We start from the raw sequence: 23,948 nt of genomic DNA on the forward strand, positions 1-23,948 counted from the left end.
AGTTATGGCCGTTTGGCTAGCTCCTGACAACAAAGTATCATGGTAACAACAAAAGTATAGATACCATGATACAATGACAGCAGCGGAAAGGATCAGCAACAGTTCTATTTGCGAGGTTGTAATCATGGTTACCAGTGTAATGGTAGGTATTTGTTACTGTTCTATTGTAACGATAGAATGAGCAACAGGTAAACTGATAATAATCTACACAAAGATAGAGCATAAACAATATCTACAGGGTCGATAATTACACAGGGAACCAATGGAGCTTACGAGAACGATAAGTGCAATAGAAAACAGCCGGGACAGGTAGTGCCTCATTTTATACTTGATAAAAGTTTAGATTCGTCAGTTTAAAACAAATTAACTTTAATTCGTAATTAAGATTCTATGCTGTTGCACAAATTTCACTTCTCCTCTGTCTCTTCTTACTGTAAACGTAGTCATCGGCAAGAAGTTTCGATGAACAATATGAACTACAAGTTACATGGCAACTTTTATGCGTATGTGGAGAACGTCGGCATGAAATAATCACCGATGAGACGTGTTTTAGTCAGTAGAACGTAACCGCGTGCGGCGCTCGTTTACTCATCGAGCGAATAAAGACAGAGAGAAAAAATCATGATAATAACGAGAATTTCCGTGGAGGCGACGTTAGCAATCCACTAGCTTTTGTCTTCTCGTCGTTGTTGTGAAAAGGGGCAAAGTGATAGTGTATACACAAAAAAAAAGTCACTGCTATTCACACGGTATGGACACGACAACAACAACGACAACAACAACAACAATCGATATATTTTTTTGTGCTCATTACCCGAATAGAAGATAGATAACACGTGTGAGCCAAAAGGGAAACATTCATACAAACTATATCTTGAAATGTTTACCGCTATTTTTGCTGCGTCCTTAAACATCAAGTCCTTTGTATAACGTACGACACATACGTCGAACCTATCGATTTACGGTAGCTAGTTTCTACGGTAACTAGATAGTGGTAATTAGAAAATTTCTACAAATTTTCAAAGGAGCACCCCCTCCAAAGCAAAATCTTCGAAAGCACAACATGTAAAAGACAGCTATATTGCTTACCGAATAAAATTCTATGGCAACGTTGTTATCTATGACAAAAGATGGATCATTTATGCTTTAGCCCTGTATTTACTCATTTTGCACTTATTATAATATGGTTATTAGTTTGGATTAGAGTTGTACGAATAGAGATCGGATATGCACCCTTGCCACTGTTTGTCCTATCGTTGACTCTCCTATCCTATAGGTGGTCTCTTACCTACTCACCCATTTTCTACAGCCTAGTTTTCACTGTTGATTATAACGGGCTTTGTTTCGCTCTTCTGCAGTCAGTAGCAGACGCAGCCACTGGAATAGTGCTCGTACGTTGTTACAGCTCTGTGAGCCTAAGCGTCCTTACATTGCGCAATACGCTAACCCGTCCTATCAATTCGTTCTATACGGAGGCTAAAAACTCTAAACAGGTGCTGTTGTATAGAACGGATTTACACATGTTCCTGTAAGAGGCCATTACTTTTATATGTAAGTTAAATCTTACTGTCTATTCATATTCATAAATATGCGCTTCAATTACTGAGAGTTATTTTCGAGGACTTTATCTCTTGGTGACATTTTGCAAAACAATATTCACCTTGATCATGTAGCGGGGGGGAATCGTTTTGCGCCCGCCGTTCTAATAGCGAAACCTTAATTCAGTTTAGAAAAGTATTCTCTCTCTCTCTCTCTCTCTCTCGGTCTTTGGCCTTGCAGCATGCGACCGCTAATGGCGTCAGATATGCGGTATGACGCGACGAGCGAGCTGTGTGTAAGTCCATCTACTTGTCCGCTAGGCCAACTGTGAGATGAACGAGCGTTCTCGCACTGTTTGTCAACTGCCCCGCTGCGACATATCAATGAAGAACGGAAAAACGAAACGACAAAAAATCGAGCAGATAGCCAAAGTCGGCCTATATCTCCCTACCTATTAAAAAAAAAAAAGGCCAAAACTAAAGTGGCAGCTCGAAACACAAGATCATAAAAAAAGTCGAAGCGCTATACACGCTGAAATGATCGAAGCATTAATTTACGCATAATAGCCGTAAACAGGTAAATACATGGGCGGCTGATTGTTATCCGCCGCGTATAGTGAATGAATTGTAAAACAGAATTAGATAAAGGCGTTGCTGTTAACTTACTTTACACAGGTACATGCTTTTTTCTACAAAATATAAAAACAAATTAACTTATGAGATATATAATTATCGTTGAGAAGGATTGTCCCGCATCTCCTAATCATGTTCCTTATTTCGTTACATGCCGCTACGAATTCCGTTTTCCAGTAATCGGAAGTCGTAGCGCTTCGTCGATATACGCTCTGGAACCTGCAGTGAGTGTAAACGCACCTCTTACTCAGACTTTTGCAGGGCTGCCTGAACGATTGCTATAAGTGTCTTGGTACCATCGTGGCGGAGGAGGGTTTTGCGTTGTCCATCAGAACTTTTCCGTGAGATAGTTTTGTTTGCACGGTGTACTGGAGCGTATGAACATCGTTGTCGACTGCTTTGATTTTCCCCTGCATTGACGACTATATAAAACCATCCAATCCTAACAATATGTTGAATAGAGACCCGGCTTAAGCACGGACTCAAGTGTCTCTCCAAGGGCCCTACGCTCCTTAATTTATTTCACGCTGACAAAGGTATCTAAAAAATAATTCAAACTGACACGTCGAAATTTTGTATAGCTACATGTTCCCACAAAATGTCAGGCCAGATGTTGTAAGGTAACGAAAATTATCGGTTAATTTTTCTTTTCGCTCAGGTTATGGCGCACACAGGCCCCTGAGCTTAGACATAATATCGTAGATTCAAAATGCCCGACGACAGCGGAGTGTTAGAAGTTTATCACCTAGGCCGAGTGTCCAGTTGCTTGCCGGCCGTTTTCCTTGAAAAACGCTTTCACGCAGTTTTCGATCGGGCCAGGGTCGGTACTCCACGTCCAAGATGTTATCTTTGAAATTAGCAAACCGACTTCAAACAATTCTCTCAGATGTTTTTTTTGTTTCTCGCCGTATATATTCGGGGCTTCCGGGAACTTTTGATCTTAGCGTAACGAAGTAGGCTGAATCGTACCATTTTCACCTTGTGTAGCTATGCCTAAACTATAAGGTTCGGCCTCCCACACAAGGAAACCATAACAGGCAGAAAAGTCTTTTCAAATGGTATAGAAAAAGATATAAAACAACTTGAGATGATCTTTAACTAACTACTATGTAAACCTATGAGCGAAACTTCGTCACTTTTTCAATATGAACTATATCAATCAAGAAAAGGTCTAAAAACGTATATGTTACTGAAGAGTGACAATCACATATGTAAAAATGCGAACCAAACGAACGAAGACGAGACGAGACGATACGAAACACCGTCTCGTACTCACGGGGGCCGTAAATTTGAGCCTCATTTGTACTATTAGGTATATAGAAATGTAATATGTTAGCCATATAGAAACACATATTTCTCTTAAACGTATCATTATTTTTGTCCATTAATTATGTGACACATGGATCTTTTTTCATGTTAACGTATTGCTACCCCTTTGTCAGATTGTTACCCCAATGCTAGCTATATTACAGCACTAGTTTTGAAAACACTTCATTTTTTCACCTCACTTTTCAACAGTTTACAATTGATGCCTATTTGATTTTAGTTAAATATTTGATCTGATAAAAATTTTTTACGGCTGGACAGCAACTTATGCAGCTGCGCAAATAATATTTTTTATTCCAAATGTTTGAGATATCGTACGTTAGTTAGAGCAACGATAAGAAAAATGAACGAAAATTTTTCTCTTTTTCAATGAAGCTATCTGACTAAAAAGAGCCGAGTCGTCTGCAGGTCGTCTTCGTTATTTTCGTACTCGTGCGTTACTAATTCTGTTGAAAACGCAGAGCAGTCTATGTTAAGCGCTTGTCGCCGCTATGCAAAGAACAGCAGCTATGTTAACGCTACCCAAAAGGATCATCAACTACCCGAAGTTCGTTGTCCATATTTGTAACTTCTGACTCGCTCGAGCTTGCTGTTTACCTTTTAGCGTTCTCCTGTTCGCTTCACGCCATTAGTCAGTTAAATAACAATACGCACATCTCTCATGAGGACCCCCTGACAAATGCGCCCCGAGACGTCGTTTCTGACAAGTTTCTGCATTTTAACAATAGAGAGCGCCGAAGTAGCGAACTGACTGCCTGTTACGTTCAGTTTGAAGCATTTCAACACATGTATGCAGATAGATCAGAGGTAAACACGGCTGGTGCCGAAAGCTGGCTTGAGGCTACACGATCAGGTACGTTGTAGCCGCATTGGCGTTTCTCGGATACTTGCTTCACTGTTGACTTATGTTGGTGCATAGTACAAACGACCCCATTAGCTAGACAACGAATGACAAAGATAATATCGTACGAAAACACGCGGACTCAGAATCATTTCACTAGCGGTTCGTCAGTGACTTTACTCTTTATTCAACTAAAGCCACACTGCTATCTCCGCCGTTATGTCCAGCCACGATGGTCTTTGTTTTCTGTATATATATGCACATACATAGAAACGAAGCGCGGCATTTTTTTAAATTATCTATAGAATTAACTGCCGTTCTACTTTGATGTTTGTTGTCGTTGTTATATATTATTTTCGCCGCCGCCGCCGCCGCCGCCGCCGCCGCCGCCGCTGCTGCTGCTGCTGCTGCTGCTGCGTGAAGAGGGGTGCATCAACGAGTAGCGTACATATGATCGTATTGTGGACAAGCGGTGTTTAGCTCTTATCTGTCGGCGTCCGCTTTCGTGATATCACGAAATCATCCAATGACACACGAGTGGGAACCAGAGTCCAGTGGAATTGAACTACGCGCATATACATCACAATGTTGTCTATGATTGTTTATGTAAATAGATTATTGCTATTGTCGCATACGATAGTTCAGCCAGGCTGCAGTTTTTTTCATACAGCGTAGATTATTATTAGGATAATCGTGCAATTTTATCTATCCTTTATTTGGCGCACTAAGACTCAATGGTAGTTTTGCTCGTGACGATAAATGTTTATTGACAGCGAGAGACGTATTAAGCACAGATGAGCCTTTTTTGATAAGGGATTTACTATTTTTGCTGGCAACGATCGCATCGTTTTACTGTGCCCTCCCATAAACGAATCCAGCGTTCACTTTACGTCCATAAAGATGTCAACGAATAATTTGACCAGGAGCTTCTACAATACGTGTTGCACAAAGCCGATTACAGACAATTGTGTAGCATTTATTAGAGAAATAATGAACGTAAGGAGCAGGAATTATTTTTGTATGGGAGTAAAAATTTTACCGTTGTAAAGAACTGGTTGTGTTCGTAGCTGCATTCATGATCTGCGATTATTTGGTAGATCGTCGGTTCCCATGGTCAAATGTGGAACGGCAAAAACGTGACAACCGGAAGCTATTACTGAAGAATAAACATAAGGCGTATTTACGCTCACTTTCTCTTTGTGTTTCTCCTTGAAGATATTGCATTGTACGATTCGTCATAGTACTTCATCTACCGCAGCTCTCATCGAAGTCGATTTTCCTTCAAGCTTTATATCATAATAAAGGGGAAGTGGCCTTTATACAGGGCATTGTGACAATTCGAGTATAAACATTGAACGCAGTCAGTCGTTGCGATCATTGGTGCAAAGGCCAATTTTGCCTGACCTTTTTCGATTAAACGTTTGCGGCACGCTTACTAACTAGGGACAGCACTTGGCTGAAGTTACTGACTACAGATGGGTATTATGGCTATGTAATTTGATTATGTTGTCATGATCTTCGGGCACGACTAGAAGCCTTCAACAGTTTAAAGGAACTTCAGCTTGCCCGTAATGGAGTAAGATGTATGATAAAATGATGCATAAATGACACCGCAGGTCATAACGGTGGCGCGAACGATCGAAGATGGAAGGTTTGTTTGATGCAGAGTGCCGGCTGCTTGCCTATTTCCGGCCCTTCGTTGCGGTTAATTTGCCGTACGAAAATGCTACCGACGCGAAGAAATGTTCGGTAACAACTGTGGCGCCATAATGTTTTAACGCGGCCGCCGCTATGTGTACAGCGCACTATGAAACAACACTCCCCCCAGAGTGTCTAACAAATTGGCCTATCGTATAGAGATATCTTTTCTGAAGGCTGGACGCGAACCCTCAACTGTACTCAGCACGAATATATTCAAATATGAGACAACAAGTACAATTGAATTACTCGCTTTCATGCACCCTGCAGGCTCCTGAAGCCTTTCGATGTGTCAAGGGCTCTGCACATTGTGTACCTTCGTTTTCTGTAGTTTGTTCAATAAGCGTTGTTCCGCATGTTTCGATTACTGGTGCGTTTATCAACTCTGTCCTTTAGCATTTACGCCTCTGGTAAGGCAGAGATAAATGACTCGCGCTAAATAAGACTCTGTAGACAGCGTCGAGTACGTATTTATAAAAAAAAAAAAAAAAAATTAATAAAGATTCTTCGACTATAGACTTCGAGGATACCACACGTTCTAACCCTTTAAAATACACTTCATAGCCAATGGTACACCTACGAACTCACACGTACGTCATATGCACATCCCTTTGATAAGCAGTATAGGCCATAGAGATTCAATCAAAGGCAAACCCAACTACATACGTTCCGTCTCAGAAGCCATTCGTGTATCTTTCATAATGTCGTTGCTATGTAATGATGTTATTGAATTGTGCTTGACCAGTCGGGCCGCGTCGCGAGGTAGCTTAAAAGCCCAGAACAAGTCAACAGCTACGCTGGTGCGTCCTACACTACTTTAAGATTCACTTTCAATCAAAATGTTCTCAATAAGCTCACAAATTAAAGCTTGCCCAAGCTTAACGGGCAGATGACAAGTACGAAACCGTACGTGCGGTCACATTGAAAGCGAGAAATCCGAGCGAAATATCATCGAAAATACTATATGTCGATATAGATCTCCAAACACTGAGGTGTGACTAACTACTTTAATAGATTTGTCTACATCGGCATTTTCCCGTTGTATAAAGTAATCGAAAATGAAGCCTTCCTATAGCGTATATACAGCGGGGGCACCTGTAGATTCTGTCTAAACAAAACAGGGCATTTCAGGTAACCAGTACAGGATCATTTGAACCAGCTGTCCTGAGAAAAACTGTGCATTATATCATGACGTCACAGTGGGCTGTACGGAGTTCAGCAATGAACCGAACCGGTCAACTGTGCGGCTTAGCATAACTGCTAATGGCACTAGTGTCCTGATAAACATTGTATTATAATAGTTGAATGATGGCGCGAGAGATGACGCTAGCGGAGAAGACATTAGAAGGGATTCGTTATAGAAACGGATTACGTAGCGACGTTATTAGAACTCTTCTAAATCAGCTAACAGCTGCCATAACCTCTGTTTTCCATCATGGACTGATCTAGCACAGACTTTAGGGAAATGCCAACTTGATCTCACGATTATGTGCTGCCATGTTTGGTTAGGAACCTGCACTGAACCGCGAGAGCAGGGGTCAAAAAGAGAACGAGGTAAACTACGTCCTGGCCCACGGCCTCCTCCCCTCCCCTCTCCCCACATTCGTGATCGTAGCTACGACAGCGAAGTCAATCTAGACGCCTTCGGTTCATCACTGTTTGAATATCTTGTCGTTTTATCGCTGGTGCATCCTTTAATACGAAGATTTTGTAATTTGCCTGATGACACGAATGGTGACTGTCGAATATCAACTGGTACCTAGTTGATATTCGACAACTGGAAACGCCAACGGGCCATTAGTCAATATAAGCATCGTACACGGCTAATCGACAATATATATTTCATGTTTTTGCCGACTCGTTGATTCTAACATTAAGCTGATCAGCTACAGCGATTATTGTACCGTCGTCAATGGCAGGTCCTTCTTCAGCGACACGGGGGAAAGTGAGAACAACGGACCTTCCTCGATGCTTTCTTTTAATTTTTTCCTTTGATCTTCAGCATTTCGTCACCTGTTCTTCCGACATCACAATTCTGTGCACCGCCACTGGGGATGTAATATACTACTTAAGGTACTGCTTTCACTGCCGAACTAGGAGAACGACGACAATTATGATGAGGTGTCAAATGGTAAACGATTTCAGATGAACAATACATTCAGCGGCACGACTTTTACATCGCGTCTCGCACACGTTCATACAATAAGGGTCAACAATTTGCGAAAGGTAATCAACGGCTCCCAGGAGTGTTTTTTCTTACCTTCTCTCCAGAATATTTTAAATTTTCCTGTCAAAACCGCCACTGCTGTTATCTGTACCGTCTCGATTAGGGCGATTTGCAGGCTGAGCCACAGATACGCAGGGACAATCTGCGATTAGAGCTAACCATACGTTGACAACGCATGACAAGCAACCATATTATAAAGCAAAAAATATGACGATACAACGGCGACAAGAACAGCAATGACAAATTAGTTTTAACAATTAAAGTACGTTTACCTTATTACCACGACTCGGCTATAAAAACGTCTAAGCGAGTAACGGTGATCGGTAGAGTGGTCACCATTAATGAAAAGTAAGATTGTGCGATGTTCTTCTGTCGAAGAAAGAACGGTAGCTTTTTCAGTAAAGTCGACACAAAACGATGATGTAACACTTGTCGTAAATAAGGTTGGGTCGTATGGGGGTTTCGACGACTGTGCGCTAGACCGTCCCCCAACAGGAGTCGGGAATTCAGTGAACAACATACACACAGTTGGCGCTTAAGGATATGCGGAAAGACCGAAACGTTTTAATTGGATTTATAGTACTAGGTTTCTATCATCTGCCCCGTAGGTCGCATTCGCCTTTGTATGGGTCATAACTGCCATACCCTTTAATGTTTGAGGAAACAGATTGCGTTCAATATTTTTGGAATAATTGTTCTACATCGCGTGTCCTTATATACCAAGAGATAACAGTTCAACTGACACTATCCACATGAATTTTATAGAATTCTATATTTTCTATCATTGAAGCAAAAAACGAACTCTTTTTATTAGCTATAGATAGCACCACCGCTATATCGCTGACCTTTTAAAAATAAGCTTAACATGTGACTGTTGTTAGTTAGCGTAAATAAGCACGTGATTTCTATTAAGCAAAACACGAATCTCCTTCGTAATCTTCTCGAAGGTTTCTAGAAAGCCCCATCGTATGGCACAAATATCCCACAAAGAAGTACTCGGTTCATGAAGTTTAATCTAACAAAACAAGTCAGTCACTCCGTATTTGTGCTGTTAGGCATGTGTTACTCTGACAGAGTATCTATTACTGCCCGAGTATTTCTTTATTCTTTATGGAAGTAACGTTTCCAACGTTTGAGTAAATCGATGGCCTCGTCGCTACACATGATTTGGCTCATAAAGCTATATCCTGACATTTTCAGCGGAAGATATTTATACTGATAAACATTCAAATCCAGTTGATTAATCGTTTTCTGTTAGGGTCATCATGTCCAAAGTTCCACCTGATTTTCATTCAGTAATGATGAGCTATAATATTATAGAGCAACTGTTAACAGGCCCGCACAATAGCATAAGGGAAATGCTATATAGACACTGTCGCATGGTAGTATATTGATTTATCAAACGGGTCACTGAGAGTTTGGGTCGTTAGTTTACTAAAGAATGAACGTCGAAATTGAAATAGTCCATCGGAGCATATACCAGGTGGTGGGAATATAAATGATTCTTATGTCAGCTAGATAACATAAAACGTCGTGCGAACAAAATTGACTTGACCTAAATATGGTCTAGCGACGTTTTCTGAATCGTTGAAAAACTTTATTATATAGCTGAATTATTACGTTAACGAGTTTGTATGAGGCGTAATTATGTTCAGCCAAATGTAACAATAGTTTTCAACTCGTACGTTGCTGCGTAAAGCATTTGACCCGAACAGGGCTTAGATTTTGGGAATTCCACCAGGCCAATCCGGGTTATTCTCAGGCCAAATGGAGAACTACTGAACGGCTGCATACTGTCTGGATCTCCGAGCTGCTATTCGCCCTTTGGACTATTCTACTTTACAAGTGACAGAGTATACTACTTTCATTTGTAAGTAAACAAGCTGCAGATTTAGTTAGGTAATAATTCATAGCAGGCTCAAAAATCAGTTGTACAGCAAAAAAACGCCAGAAACACATGTTATTTTATAGAGCAGATAGTGTTATCAAATGATGATTAAACATAATATTCTGAATCTGTGTAGTTCGATACAATCTGCACGGTTAGGTGTTCTTCCTAGATTGTTCGGATTTGTTCGATTCCGGCAATAGGGTTGGTCTCATGGACTTACTATTGTCATCCGTCTTGGTAGTACCGAAACTAACCTACCGCTCATACTTACAAGGATCACGCAAGCCATCGACCGTCGTTAAACTTCTTCTTGACATTCTGGGTTTCGGTTGTGAACGCCACAGGGCACGGACTTAGCGACAGGGTGTAGGACCCCACCAGAACATACCTACAGATAGTCTGCAAATACCACGATGAGTATTAACGAGGCTTCGACAAAAAATCTCAAGCGGCCAACTAATCAAAGTTTCACATATCACTAAATAACCCAGTGGACTAGGAAGCAGGAAGGAGTGCAGAGCTCAGTGGGGCTCACCTCTTCCCTTATACTACATTTAGAACTTAGTGACTGTGCCGCTTAGCGCCATGAAATCAACCAGCGGGTACGCCACGACGGAAGTCAGCTAGTAACTGTTAATAAGTCAGCACTCACTTTCTTTTTCCCCTGCATTATCTGTTTTTTTTTCGTCTGTTCTCTAAAGATGCCTCACACAATCGACATCGAGCTGCTTCATCGTTTATCTGTAATTTCAGTAGTGAGCTGTTGAAAGCAACAATCGGCAAACAAACCGTAAAAACCACGTTTTTGCTGACTTTGGCGTTCACAAGGAAACGCAGGAAGCCAGAGAAGAGCGATGTCGTGAAAATTCTGCTACAGCAAGCTCCCGTTCCTGGCAGCCGTTCCTGTCATAGGCAAGAGAACGTAACTCTCTACGCCGGTCCCTAGCAGTCTGGACGCAGTTCGAGCGCTGTGATGGACCACTGCCCATCGTACGACCGATGGAGTATTTCATTTTTGGGTAAAACTCTCACTCGTTTTTCGATTCAATCAAAAACCGCCGCTGGGTCAAGTAGGAGCCTCAAAGAAGCTGCTCCCATGACCAGAGACAATTAAAGAAGAAAAAACTTGAAAATGAGTATAAAATAAGTAAGTAAAAATACAACGACAAACTGTGATCGACAAATTAGACGGTTGCTAGACCGTTCTCACTTTCCTACAATGTACGCGGCAGCTTCAGCTGTATGCAAATAAACGTATCGTGACGCACCACAACAATATCACCATATACGTTGCGGTCGCAGACAACGTCCCCGATAACGTGTCAAATCAATAGACGGAAATCGATAACTAATAGGTGATGATAGAAATAAATAATAGCGATGGTAACGACATGCAATAATGGCCTCATCAGGGCACATCAGCTTTGACGCGAAAGGACAAAGGATGCCGGTGAAATTCATTGCCCTCGATTGCTGATATCGATCATTACAGCGTTGCACACGGGCAACGTAATAACAAGTAGCTAACGAATCGTCCCGGAGCTGACGGGTGCAAAGCTTTCAAACGTTTCCGTATTGATGGTTGCCAGTTACATCTTGGTCGTTGCCGTCTTTCAGGCTAAAAACAACGCAATCTGTACCGGAAGCGTGGCGGCCCACATGCATTTCTTGTATACTTTACTGATCCATCTTATTGTTTACAATTGATCGTGCAGGGTAACAACGACCATAGCTACAACGAGATCTACTGTACATTCAGCAACCTTAGATAGAAACATATAGAATATTAACTACAGCTGTCGCTGCTGCCGCCGCAGCAGACAAGATGCATAAACAGTATATACACCAGCAATTTACTATCACAATAACTTTTACATGCGGCTTGAACGAGATTGAAAAGCAAATAAATTGTGCGTTAGATTAAATTTCTTATGTCCACTTGAAACAATGGAGGTCCGGCCGTTGCTCTCCCTGAAAAAACTGACGAAGCGGCTGATTGATCGACGGCAATAGCGGTAACTGCATTTGGCAACACAAAGGTTGTTGGATCCGCCGAACGCGCAACCAGTCTAAATGAAGGTTTGCGACCTTTGTAATCCTTACCTTCAAGTAGTAATATCGAAGTCGCACCTCATTCGATCATATGTTTGTCTTCTTTTCCTAGTGAACGATGACGTGTGTCAAGGGTCTGCGCCCAGATGTTGTCAGACACAGACCATTACTACTGATACTAGTACTTCTTTAGGGTAGCATCTCTGTGGCTGTCGACAATTTAGCATGCCCTTTTGATATCAGTATATCGCAACTGATTAGACTCTTTCATAGCATTTCCTCCTTTTCCCGTTTGGATAATTAGTGATGATTTCGGTAAAATCATATTTTAGACATTTCGGCACACTGTCGCGCCATACATAGATCATATATTCGGTAACCAAAGGGTAAAGATGATTTGCAGATTTTTTTTTATAAAACCTGCCGAATTAAAAATACGCGATGAAAAAATAGGGTCTTAGTCATTTTTCTATGTGTCAAGCGACTGAATGAGAACTGATTTAATCAGTCATCGTCAACCAAGGATCAGCCTTAAACGTGTTCGCACTTAAAAAGAGTTACCACTGATTTTATTTGTCTTCCTTAAATATGTATATATCTTAAAAATCTGAAAACAACTATTAAAAATTAAAAGCTTCTATATCATTGACGCCATGACTTTTCTTTAGCGTGTTTATACAAGCGGTAAACCCAGTGGCAGTACTACATATGGCAGCAAATGGGTACGATAGTATAAACGTGAACTCTGTAAGTACCTCTATATAATTTGTGAAGTGCGCGCAGTAGTGCCATGGCAGAACATACCTCATACATATATTTAGGGTACAAAACCGGTAGAACTACTAACAGATTGACGGTAGCTTTTTCCCCTTCACATTTACAATGCATATGGATTTCTTACGTCCTATTGTATACTCTGTGTGTGTTTGTGTAAAACTATACAAGTTGGAGGCTACAAAAAAATAAAGGAAACAGTACATGCACGTAATTACATTAATAGAAAACCACTTTGCTACTAAAAAAGTACCAGTGAAAAGATACATATAATCGAATCAAAGTTTGTTAACATTTTAGTAAAAAATTTTACATAATATATAGTATAAGTGAGATCGTGATGATAAAACACTATCTATCTAAGAGACAACATAATATGTAGCCATCCAGGTTGGTACAAGCCAACGTAAAGACCTGCTCTTTAGGTTTTACGCGGTGAACGACAACTGTAAAAACACTGAGCAGTTACTCGGCTCGATGGGTCGATGAAAAACATTTTCCGGCAATAACAAAATGTTTTATGTTTAATCAAATAGAGGCAAGAAAAACAATTTTCCCATTTTACAATTAGAAACTGGAGCTTACAAAAAAACATAACTTGGTAAATTTCACATTGGCAAACGTGTGATTATGTGAAAAATGCTATTTCGATTAGTCAAGCACGTGTACAGACAAATCTGCTATTCTCTTCTAAACACTTATTTCAAGTTGAGTGGCTAAAAATAATTAGCAGGGATAAGTTAAATAACAGAGAATTTACATGAAGTTCATCGCGCTTAAGTTTTCAACTTCAAAACGAAATTCCATATTTCCCAAAAGCCTAAGAACGGCTGCGTAAAGCTAAGATCCTTAATACTGTCCCAGCAGTGTTGGGTAACAACGGTGCCCAATTCAAAGTAATGGAGTGTTTTAGTACAATTTGACAAACGTGATTTTTCTTAGCGGAGCTGTTAGTTGACGTCACGACGAGTGTTCTAAATAGCGATTATTATCTACGTAGACTTTATACCAGCTAGCAAAAAGTGGCTGATATATGTTTTCGGAAGCATCGGGAATTTCCGACCAATAGTCTACGTAAATGATAAGGACCTCGCTGGCGAGTAAACGATGTGCCCAAAGAAAAACCTGTTAGGTCGGGAGATTGCAGTACCTCACGTAAGCTGATCAAATGATCCCTAAATCTCGTGCCCAAATAGGCACGTGCAACGATATTATAGTGTTCTGAACCAATTGGCCTTATAGATTGAACCCTGTTAAGAAAATCTTGCACGTCTCGGAAATACTCAATACATTGGAAAATATGTACCATTCTCTTTAATTCGTATCAAGTGAATGCTATGGTCGCTTACCGGTCGCTGATTGCTATAATGATGATCTATAGCTTAGTTGAAGATTTAGCTACTGCTCGAATTGTGCGAAAATGCCTTAATTCTATGAAAAGTCTATGAGTCTTATTATCTTTATGATTTTAGAATTTCGCTGACGCTCGGAGAGTTCCACATGAAAATAAGTAAGTTATAGTTATGCCACTTTCTCAATTGGGCCACGCAATCGCATATTCCCCAATGTAATCTCTACCAGGTCACTTTCCTTTTATCAATGTCGACTTTTAGCGGCCATATTGATGTCCATTGCAATGAAATACTCTCGGAACTAAAATTAACTACCCAATCAAGGATTGACCTTAGGCACCTAGCAATTGCTATGGAAGACGACCATAGCAAACGCGTATAATTTTTTCCTTTTCCAGCAGTTTTTTCTTTAACAATTACGTTTAATCAGACAACCTATGTAACATATCAACGATCCATAGTTTTGCTCAGACGATCGAAGCCATCGAACCTAACCAAGATACATAGTTAATTATTACATTCACGTCAAGTTACACTGTTGTTGAACACGTTTTTTCTCTACTTAATTATGCCCTCACGTAACTAGCCATTTTGCCCCCTGGCCGTTTTTGTAATCCTTAGTTATGAGAGCCGAATAACCCACAATGTAACAAATACTTCTTTGTCGTTAGCTTACTGGGTCATTCAGTCCGCGTATAAAGCTCTACGCAAAGCTGCGCCCATAAGCTGCTGATATGTATAACTACAAGACCCGAAGTCATACGTATCGCTTGGAATATTTATTATGGATATTTCTTATTATTTTATGGAGAGATGACGAGGAACGCAACTATATCAGTCTGTGTGTGTCCTGCGACACTGTAACTGAAGACATATTGATAAATCGCTCAGCGATTAGGCCTAAACTTGAAAAAAATTGAGGTCTTAGTTGAGCCCACGTAATTGCTTGCCGATCCCAGCGACTTATACTTCTTTAAGAAAACATCCAGCCCCAACTAAAAATGCCAACATATAGAAGGATCGATTAGCGATTTATGCACCTTCTCATGTGTATATTTGTTAATTCGAATGTTATATAATAATAATCGGACTGGCTTTCGGGAATAGCAGTAACGAAATGCTTTCTTTCCGCTGTTTAACGTTAGCACAATTTTTTTTTATTACAGCGTCCATATATGTATATGGTATATATTCACGAAATAGGTGGAATAAAATTGGCACTTGCACAAAACTGGTCAGCAAATGTCACCACCCCGACTACGACTTTATAATTAATAACAATAACAAATGATTTGTTTGCCGTCGGCTACTGGCTGTCTTCGGCCTACTTGTCCATGTTAGCGTCAGGGTCGCCGTCAGGCAGCTAGTAATTGGTCCCAATATAATATCTCTACATCACCAGTACAGGGGCAATAATACGTCTCGATTCGAAACGACAACCACCTGCAACTAGAGCAGCAGGATAGTACGCGCGATTGCCCCAACCCCTCGGTGCTCGCCGGTCGACGACATATCAACGAAGCGTTATGTTGCCCTCAATGGGTGCCAGCAGTCAACAAAAATAAAAACAGCCGCAGCTACAGCTGCGGCATTGTGACAAGTTGTCGTTGTCGTCTTTCATATTGCAGCAGACGACGACGACAACAACAAATACGGCGGCTTCGGCAGTGACATCAGCAACAAAAACGTAGCGCAAAATGACAACAGGCCGCGAAGGCAACGAACGGCTATTACTGCAGAAGCTAAAATATGAATGATAAAGATTTGAGCGGGCCTGCAAGATCAGTTACTTGTCAGCGTCGGTCGGCACGCACACTTTTACAGATGGCGCAGCGGCGGATGCCTATGCCGCCGCCGCCGCCGCCACTGCTGCTCTTCGAATGATACTAGTCGCTTTATTCACATAACGATTGTTGTTGGAAAGGTGCCGTTCGTCCGATGCCTGTGACCATCTGACGAACAGACTCAAGAATGGTTGATTGCAGCCCCTCGGGCAAAAATATTCACGTGGCAATGTGTACAGCGCATTCACACATGTGTGAGCCTTTATATGTATCTATACATAGACATACATTCAATGCAGTTCCTGTGCAGTTCATCGAAGCGTAACCCCACTTCTTAGGTTCATTCAAGAGTAAGGGATAGAAGCAAGCAAATACAGGTATAATTCTTGATCATCTCCATGATAATTATGCCTTCATGCGTGGACGATGTATTAGATCGGAATGAGTTTCACGCATAAGAAGAATGCTTGCTATATATGTGAAAACCAGTTTTTTGCTTTGGTTCAAATAGTTGAAGCTTTATTTTGGATGCGCAACACATAATTAGGGCCGTAGTCCTGATACTTAATTATCTCAGTTGCCCAAATCATAGCTAGAGTAAAGAGAGCTCTAATTATTTGCATTTTTATGTAAGATCCTTAAGGAGATTTGTTAATCTTATACGTCTTCAGACCCATGATCTATGACCGAATCACTGTGATGTTCCAACATTAGAGTCTTCATGCGAGCCGATATTTTAGCTTAAAACAATCGAACCTGACACACTTGACCATTAGACGCTATAACGATATGTCGATTGTCGTCTCGACATACCGATCCGATATTGCTGCAGTAACGTAACCGACAGTTGCAGTATAAATATTGATACAGAACGCCTAAACTATCCATGTTTCGACATGTCTCAAAAAATGCATACATCAAACGAGGCCTTCAATCACGCTTGTAATTGTTCTTAGCTTTGCAGACAGGAGCGTTTTTGGTCCGGACTTCGTTGATCTTCTCGTGTACGATCATGAACTTAAACAGGACACATACAAAACGATTACGCTATTCACTGGATTACACCCCGATGGTCGCCCGCCTGTATCGCCAGACTGCCCATCTTTGTCGAATAGCGTTACCGTATTTATGACAATGCCGCAACGAATAAGCGATAAAAAAAAATTAGAACAAAAATGTCCACTGAATCGCGTTTGTTCTGTTACCGTTCTTGCTTGTGCTGCGACGCACAAAACAATGCTTTTGGCTATAACATACAGACTTCTGACTTGCTGAGGAATATAAAACAAATGCCGAAACATGATTTTGTTTATCGTGTGCTCAATGCGTCGTTCCTATTTACGTATGCAAATAAGGCACATCGAGCGAAAAGGAAGTACACTATATCTTTTCTTTGTCTTATTTTGCAGGCATAGATCGGTACGCTTCCAGTACGATTTTGGCTGAATGCAATTGTTGAAAGCCTCACCTCCTCTAGACGATTCTTCAAAGCTTTCCAGCTGCAAGCCTAGAATATACTACGGTCATACGTTTGACGCCCGTTGCTGATTCACCATGCATGGCCATTGTGACGGCTCAGTTATTCATTCATCTACTTTCACACGGCCGTCTCGGTCGAAAGCCTTTTGACCGTTTAGATAGAGACATCGCATCGGCAGGCCTACATGCTCAAATGCGCATGACGCACTAGAATCTGAGGACGAATCTTAACTTGCTATCGTTCATTGAGCAGCCATTCATAATAACAACAACAGACAGATGAAGACAGCAATAGCAGCTCGCCTGCAGCTTCACCACTTAACCGGATCCAAAACCCAAGCTACAATACGAACTCATGGTACGATTACTTCTTAATCGAAGCACAACAATAATCCCTCTTAAACCCTAAATAGAGCTCTGTTCGTGAAGATGATTTGTTTTTGGGACTGTTTGCTTTTACCTCACGGCACTACCATCATCAGCACCATCGCCGTCATGGTGTCATTATCTTCAATGGCTTAGCCGTTCAGTTCACTGACGCAGTTCTGCAATTGACACAACCCCTGTGCACGTAGTATCATGCAGCATAGCCCACGACCGAACACGCACACACACACACACTTGTACGCAATCGAAAAACGTGCATTCGACCTGTTTCCGACCTTTCAACAACAATGCCTTCGGCTCTATTACTGGCCGATTTGACCTCTTCTTCTATGACTTAGATTAGCTATTCACTCAAACGGATAGTCGAACTTATTAAACCCAGTTTGGAAAAAAGTAAAATCTCTCAAAGCTGGCAGAAGCGGCGAAAGTGCGATAGTGGCACAACAGTTGCTGACGACGGCAACAGCGCGACGTAACGACGACAATGACGATAACAGACGTAATCATAAACAAATCCAATGTCACTCAATGTGATCCACCTTCCGCAGGCTCTCCAGGGATTCGGTCACTCTCGTTGCAAATCATTCCTATTTCATTTTTTTCCATTGAAATACAACTGGAGGACACTTTATTTACTTAAATTTTAGTAAAAATTTTGCTAAACCGCTAAATTGTGGCTCTCTGTGAGTATCTGTTGTCTGTTAGTTGGTATGATCACTTCGTGCAATACTGATGTTGATAAAGAGTGCATCGCTAAGCCCCAAAGGCCATTTCATTATAATTGTAGGGCCTCAGCGTTGTTATTGAAACGCTTTCTTGGCAGTGAATTACTAATTATCAAGCCTGATGAGTTTATCCTGCTTCATTATCAGTAGTAGCGCTATTTACTGGTGCCCACTTATATACGAAATTTCCGACCGCAGCTTCCTTTGTGCTGTAAATAAGTTCATTGAATACCTGTAAGAAAGCTTATATCTGATACTACACGCTTGGCGAGAGTCTTATCAAAGACTTCTTCATGGAAAAGTGTGACATCGAAAAATGTAACTAGATTCATGGCCATTCTGTGCATATATATATATATGTACATGTGGGCAGAAGTAAACCTTGCTGTAGAACGATGCTGTGTAAATGACCGATGTTCTTGGATGTCTATGACAGCACCAGTTTGTTCCTATGTCGCTATCTTCAGCCAAGTGCACTTGTGTGTGGCGCTCTGTAGAGAGTCCGCCGATCAATTGTGAAGATAAAGAGAAGGAAAAACAGCTGCAACACGAATACAGAAAATGCTCATCCTTTTAATAAAAAAAGAAAAAAATCGCCAGAGGTATCGATTCAACGGTGCGTAGATGGTTCAAAAGTCTGCGTACGACGCTTTACCAGTCTATCCACTTAAGGTGACCAAGGGTCCCCAGAAGCGCAAACTTGTCGCATCGCAATGCATATATATCCTTTTTGGACAGATGATACACACAGCGACAGCGGTAGATACGCCCAACAGATGACTAGCGCAAAAGACTGGGTCTCGGCCCGTCCGGTCCGCGAAGCCGACGGGTGAGCTTGTACTGAGCAGGGATCGTTTGATTTAGAGAGGATTTTTGAATCCACTTCTGAAATGCACTCACATCGTATCGGAATTCCTACTCGTACAATTTCCCCCATTCGCCCGTTTGCGGATACAAGGGGACATTTTGGAAGTTACCTGTCAACACCACTATATTATTCAAACATATATTTTCATTGTCGTTTGTCTGTTGACAAATAATATTGGCGTCTTTATGACGATACCGAATTCAACAAATAAGTAATAGGAAAACGATACAGAGCACCAATCATTGGGTTCCAAATATTGAACACGTGCTCCAGGTTCCGGCGACTCGCAATCTGTCGAAAAGTTTACCCTCAATATGCTTGACGTTAAGAACAAAGCGTTACGACCGTAGCAGCCAAGAAACTTCTTTAATCTTTGCTGACATCTTTAAGGCAATGCTGTGTATATAAGCGAGTACAGATTCCGTTTCTGCAGTATAATAAGTGGGATCGTATTGTAGATCGGACTGGTAGTCGTACGATGGATTTTAGCCTCGTCTGTGTTAAACGAATATCCAATATTCTTTGCGAGAGTGAAAGCCCATATTTGATGATAGCCTATCTGTGTGGAAGTATCTAAACTGAACGGAGTAGACGCTACAAGTATTTATGTCACATGCTCTTATCGTAAAAAAAAAAAAAAGAATAAGTCGTGCGAGTTTTTCAATAAACATTTTAAATGTTTGCATATATTGTTTACCTACATATTTTCCTATGATGATTGCTACGTATCTGCTTCTAAGCAAGATAGGAGCTGGGTACTCCATATTTTGAAAAGTTCGTTCGGCAGAGGCAAAAACGAAAAAGGATCGATCCAATTGTATGACCCACTGGAACAAATAACGTTTGAGCATATTTCTTAGATCACTGAACTACTTTTTGTTGGACGTTGCCAATGTGTCTCTTTTTTTTTCGTTTGCCAACATCACGAGTTTGCCAAGTTAGTTTTATTTGATTGTTCGCGCAAAGTCATCTGTTTGACCCCCGACATTTTGAACGTGCGCCGTTACCTTTCACAGCAGTAAGTGTCCGAACTCAAAAAGGAATACGCGAGGCCCAAACACTTGAACGAAACTATTTTTCAGCGCTGTTCATACGCGTAAGGATCGGTCAGTTAGTGGCAATAAGAAACACATCTTTCTAGATTGGTGAATTTTTCCTTTCAGGATGATGCGCATCATCAGAAAGAGCCTGCTTGAATACCATACCATCAATGTAATAAATGGTAGCACTGTAAAGCGTCTGCGAAATTTATATTGGGCTTTCCAGGATCTACAAATCTAACGAAATTTATTAAATACTGTAGCTGTCAGTAGATTTTCAGCCTGAGGTTGGTTTTCATCGGAACACTGACTTACTTAGACTATGATACTCGGTACGCCATAAAAACTCTCCATAAATTATAACCCCCAAGCTTTTATCTGCCTAATTGAATGAACGCTAAGTGATGTGAGTTATTTGTGGACGAGGCAACACCTTCGATTCCTGGGTAGTACGACAAATCCTCCTATGGAAAACACTGAATAACACACAACGCCTTTAATTAAGATTGTGTTTTTTTTCCGTTTACAGCTCTTCATAGAGAATACAGCATAGGTGTTTGAAACTGATAGAATGCTAAACAGACCACCGACATGCATCTAGGCCTATTGTGGGGTTCGTGATTTTAGTTCTTTGATTCTTTGGCGAATAGCCCTTGATCAGGATGTACCAAAGTAAATCGAAAAACTTGACCAATTTCACTCGTGTTAATTCTTCAGTTGCGTAGTAATCATTTAAGAACGTGCCCAACGCCTCGTCGAATCCCTGTCCTGTGCCTTAAGGCTCAGCGTGATCAAATTTAAAAGCTAGTTTAACATTACGTCACTTCAAATTCGCCAAGCAATTACAGCCAGTAATAATGAAGGGGCTGTACATCTTTATCAGAAGATTAATGTTAATATTAATTAACTGCCTCTGATCTATTCGTATAGCAGTACTCCACTGTTAAAGTACAGGCCAACTCGTATGAGTTATAGTACATGTTCTTTTACACGTTTTATTCCTATCTCAGCAATAGGTAATTATTTATAAAAGCAAAGTAGAATAATGAGATTACGCCTTTGGTGTACTTACATCACGAAGTCTTCCACCAAGATAGTATCCATAACAACCCGTTCATAATAAGATAATGTATGAAAAAATTCCAGCCTATGTTACCCTCTTTTCACTTTTGCGGTTTTTGGCAGGAACGGACGGACGGACGGACGCGTAAAGGTTCCGGATAAACTGGGAAAATGTATTCGGGGAATATGATCAATGGTAGCCAGAACTGTAACAGCAGCAGATGCCATTATTACGGGCATAAAACAGTCCTTCCGACGCGGCTTGTCGCTATCAGTCATCGTCTCTAGCTCAAACGATAAGATCGTGATCTTAACCGATAACGCCAGCATAATCACCGCCGGCTAACATAAGATTTCCACCGGTGAGGCTTAGCTAAACGATAAAGACAGTGATGACTCACACCATCGTTAGTATGACAAATACGATACTGTAAACACACGATGGATAGCTTATACGGTGAATGTGTGTGCGAGGACTAGAAAAAAGTAGTAGTCAACAACTTTATTATGGTACCAGCCCCATTTAAACTCAGACGATTTTTCATGTTGCCGGTGTTACCGAAACAACTTGGCACAGCAATCTTTCTTTTATTTTATGTATGCTCTATTGTTCTTAGTTTGGCATTTCATTCGGATCCCTCATCCAGACAGTAATATCCGTTTCTATAATTAGCGGCACCGAACGGCGCTGCATACCCCAACGCGGGGGTAAAACAACGGTCGCGTTTGGTAAGAACGACAATTTTTAACCAAATCCACCCTTTTTACCTAGACCGCCCTATCCTCCGGCCTGTACAATACGGCCTGCGCGTTCGTTCTGTAGTTCGCCTGCACACATGATACAATTGGTGACGAAAATAATGGAACTTTCAGCTGGACAGTATTGGCGACCGGAGAGATTTTTAGGCGCCGTTAAACAGATGACCATGCTATAGATGAAGCTTGCGCCGCAGAATTGTGTGTATCGGTTCGAGCGTTTGCGGTGCCCATCTAGGCACTTTCACCGGTTAATGGCCCTGCGGTTTCGGAAAAATAGGGGTAGTCGTTTGTCGTTCACCCGGCCACTTCGACGTGTGTGAGAGTTATCTTGCCTTCGAAGTGCCAAGAGTTTCCATTGTTGTGTGCCCTGTAGAAGTTGATGTAGAAGCTAACGTTGCAAAAAAAAGAGAAAAAGACGAAAATCCATCTGCTACTCAGGCGATAACTGATGAAATTGGACCCAGCTTATCACGGACCGATATACAGTCACTGATAAACACAGTGAAGCCAAATCATTAATTCTAACCATTTGTAAAGGATATCTAAGCAGCGTTTGCACAAAAAAAATCAATATCTGGGGGCAGCCTCTCCATGCCTACATAGAGAATCTACGTTTCTTTCGTCACTTGCACTCCATAAATAAATAATCTGATTACTCTTTGGCAATAGTTTTTAATAGCCTTAAGTATTTCTGCTTTAATAGAGCATAGGCCACTGCTAATTAGGGGGTCATCAAGGGAGGAAATCAGAGGGTCGGCATTTTGAACCCCGCCTATAACGTATAAGCGCTGCATAATGCGTCAAATGCGCTTATTGTTTCCTTTCTAATGGAAACAACTTACAGGCGAAAAAGTACCTATCATTTTGATTAATTTTTAATATTACGCTAAAGCTAGAACTATGTAGCATGCACAGCTAGAAACAATCGACCTGGTTGCAGAAAAATTAGAAGCCTGCCCTATTTAACTCGTATATTTTTCATATATGGTTACCGAAGTAGTATTTTTTTAAGTTCATGACAGATCTCGAACCCCTAATTCAAAGCTTTTGAAGTTTGAAAAGTTGACAGATCCGCTCGCGTTTTGTTATAGGTAGTAGACGAGGGACAGTACTGAATCGTATGTATCGATATTAAGCTAGTCTTGCTCATTGTCCAATCTATCAATAACAATTAGTTACCCAATCTTCAGCAAGCGAAACTTGCTTAGATGCTACAAACATGGCTACGGAATAAAACATATGCGTACATGTATACATCGGTCGTCTTGGTTTTTTACACAATTAAACTTAGTACAGGTTTTTGGTTGTAAAAGACCAGAGGTCGCTGTTTCGAGCGTCGTTAACAACCCATAAATACTATACAATTTCTATGAATAAGGAAAATTAATATTTAGATCAGCTTAGTTTCTAAAATTTGTTTCAACAGCTCAGTTCATGTTTACAATAAATCATAATAAAAATAAAATATAAAAAAAAACTCTCTTAATAATGTAATAAAATATACATTTTTTA

At 40.9% G+C, this 23,948-nt stretch overlaps 1 protein-coding gene and 1 long non-coding RNA gene across 3 annotated transcripts in view; one reads left to right on the top strand and one right to left on the bottom strand.

Annotated features, from left to right (window-relative positions):
• The window catches only part of LOC111250716 (uncharacterized), a 179,694-nt gene extending 155,746 nt beyond the window's left edge, over positions 1-23,948 (top strand). Inside the window, exon 4 of the long non-coding RNA XR_015319791.1 lies at positions 21,801-23,948. This is a non-coding gene — a long non-coding RNA (uncharacterized LOC111250716). The remainder of the gene's footprint in view (positions 1-21,800) is intronic.
• LOC111250708 (uncharacterized) overlaps positions 1-23,948 on the bottom strand; it is a 132,426-nt gene that overhangs the window by 91,248 nt on the left and 17,230 nt on the right. The gene's annotated exons all lie outside the window — the stretch shown is intronic.

This window comes from Varroa destructor, unplaced genomic scaffold (assembly GCF_002443255.2).
Source record: "Varroa destructor unplaced genomic scaffold, Vdes_3.0 BEIS01000001.1, whole genome shotgun sequence".
NCBI classification, from domain to species: Eukaryota; Metazoa; Arthropoda; class Arachnida; order Mesostigmata; family Varroidae; genus Varroa; species Varroa destructor.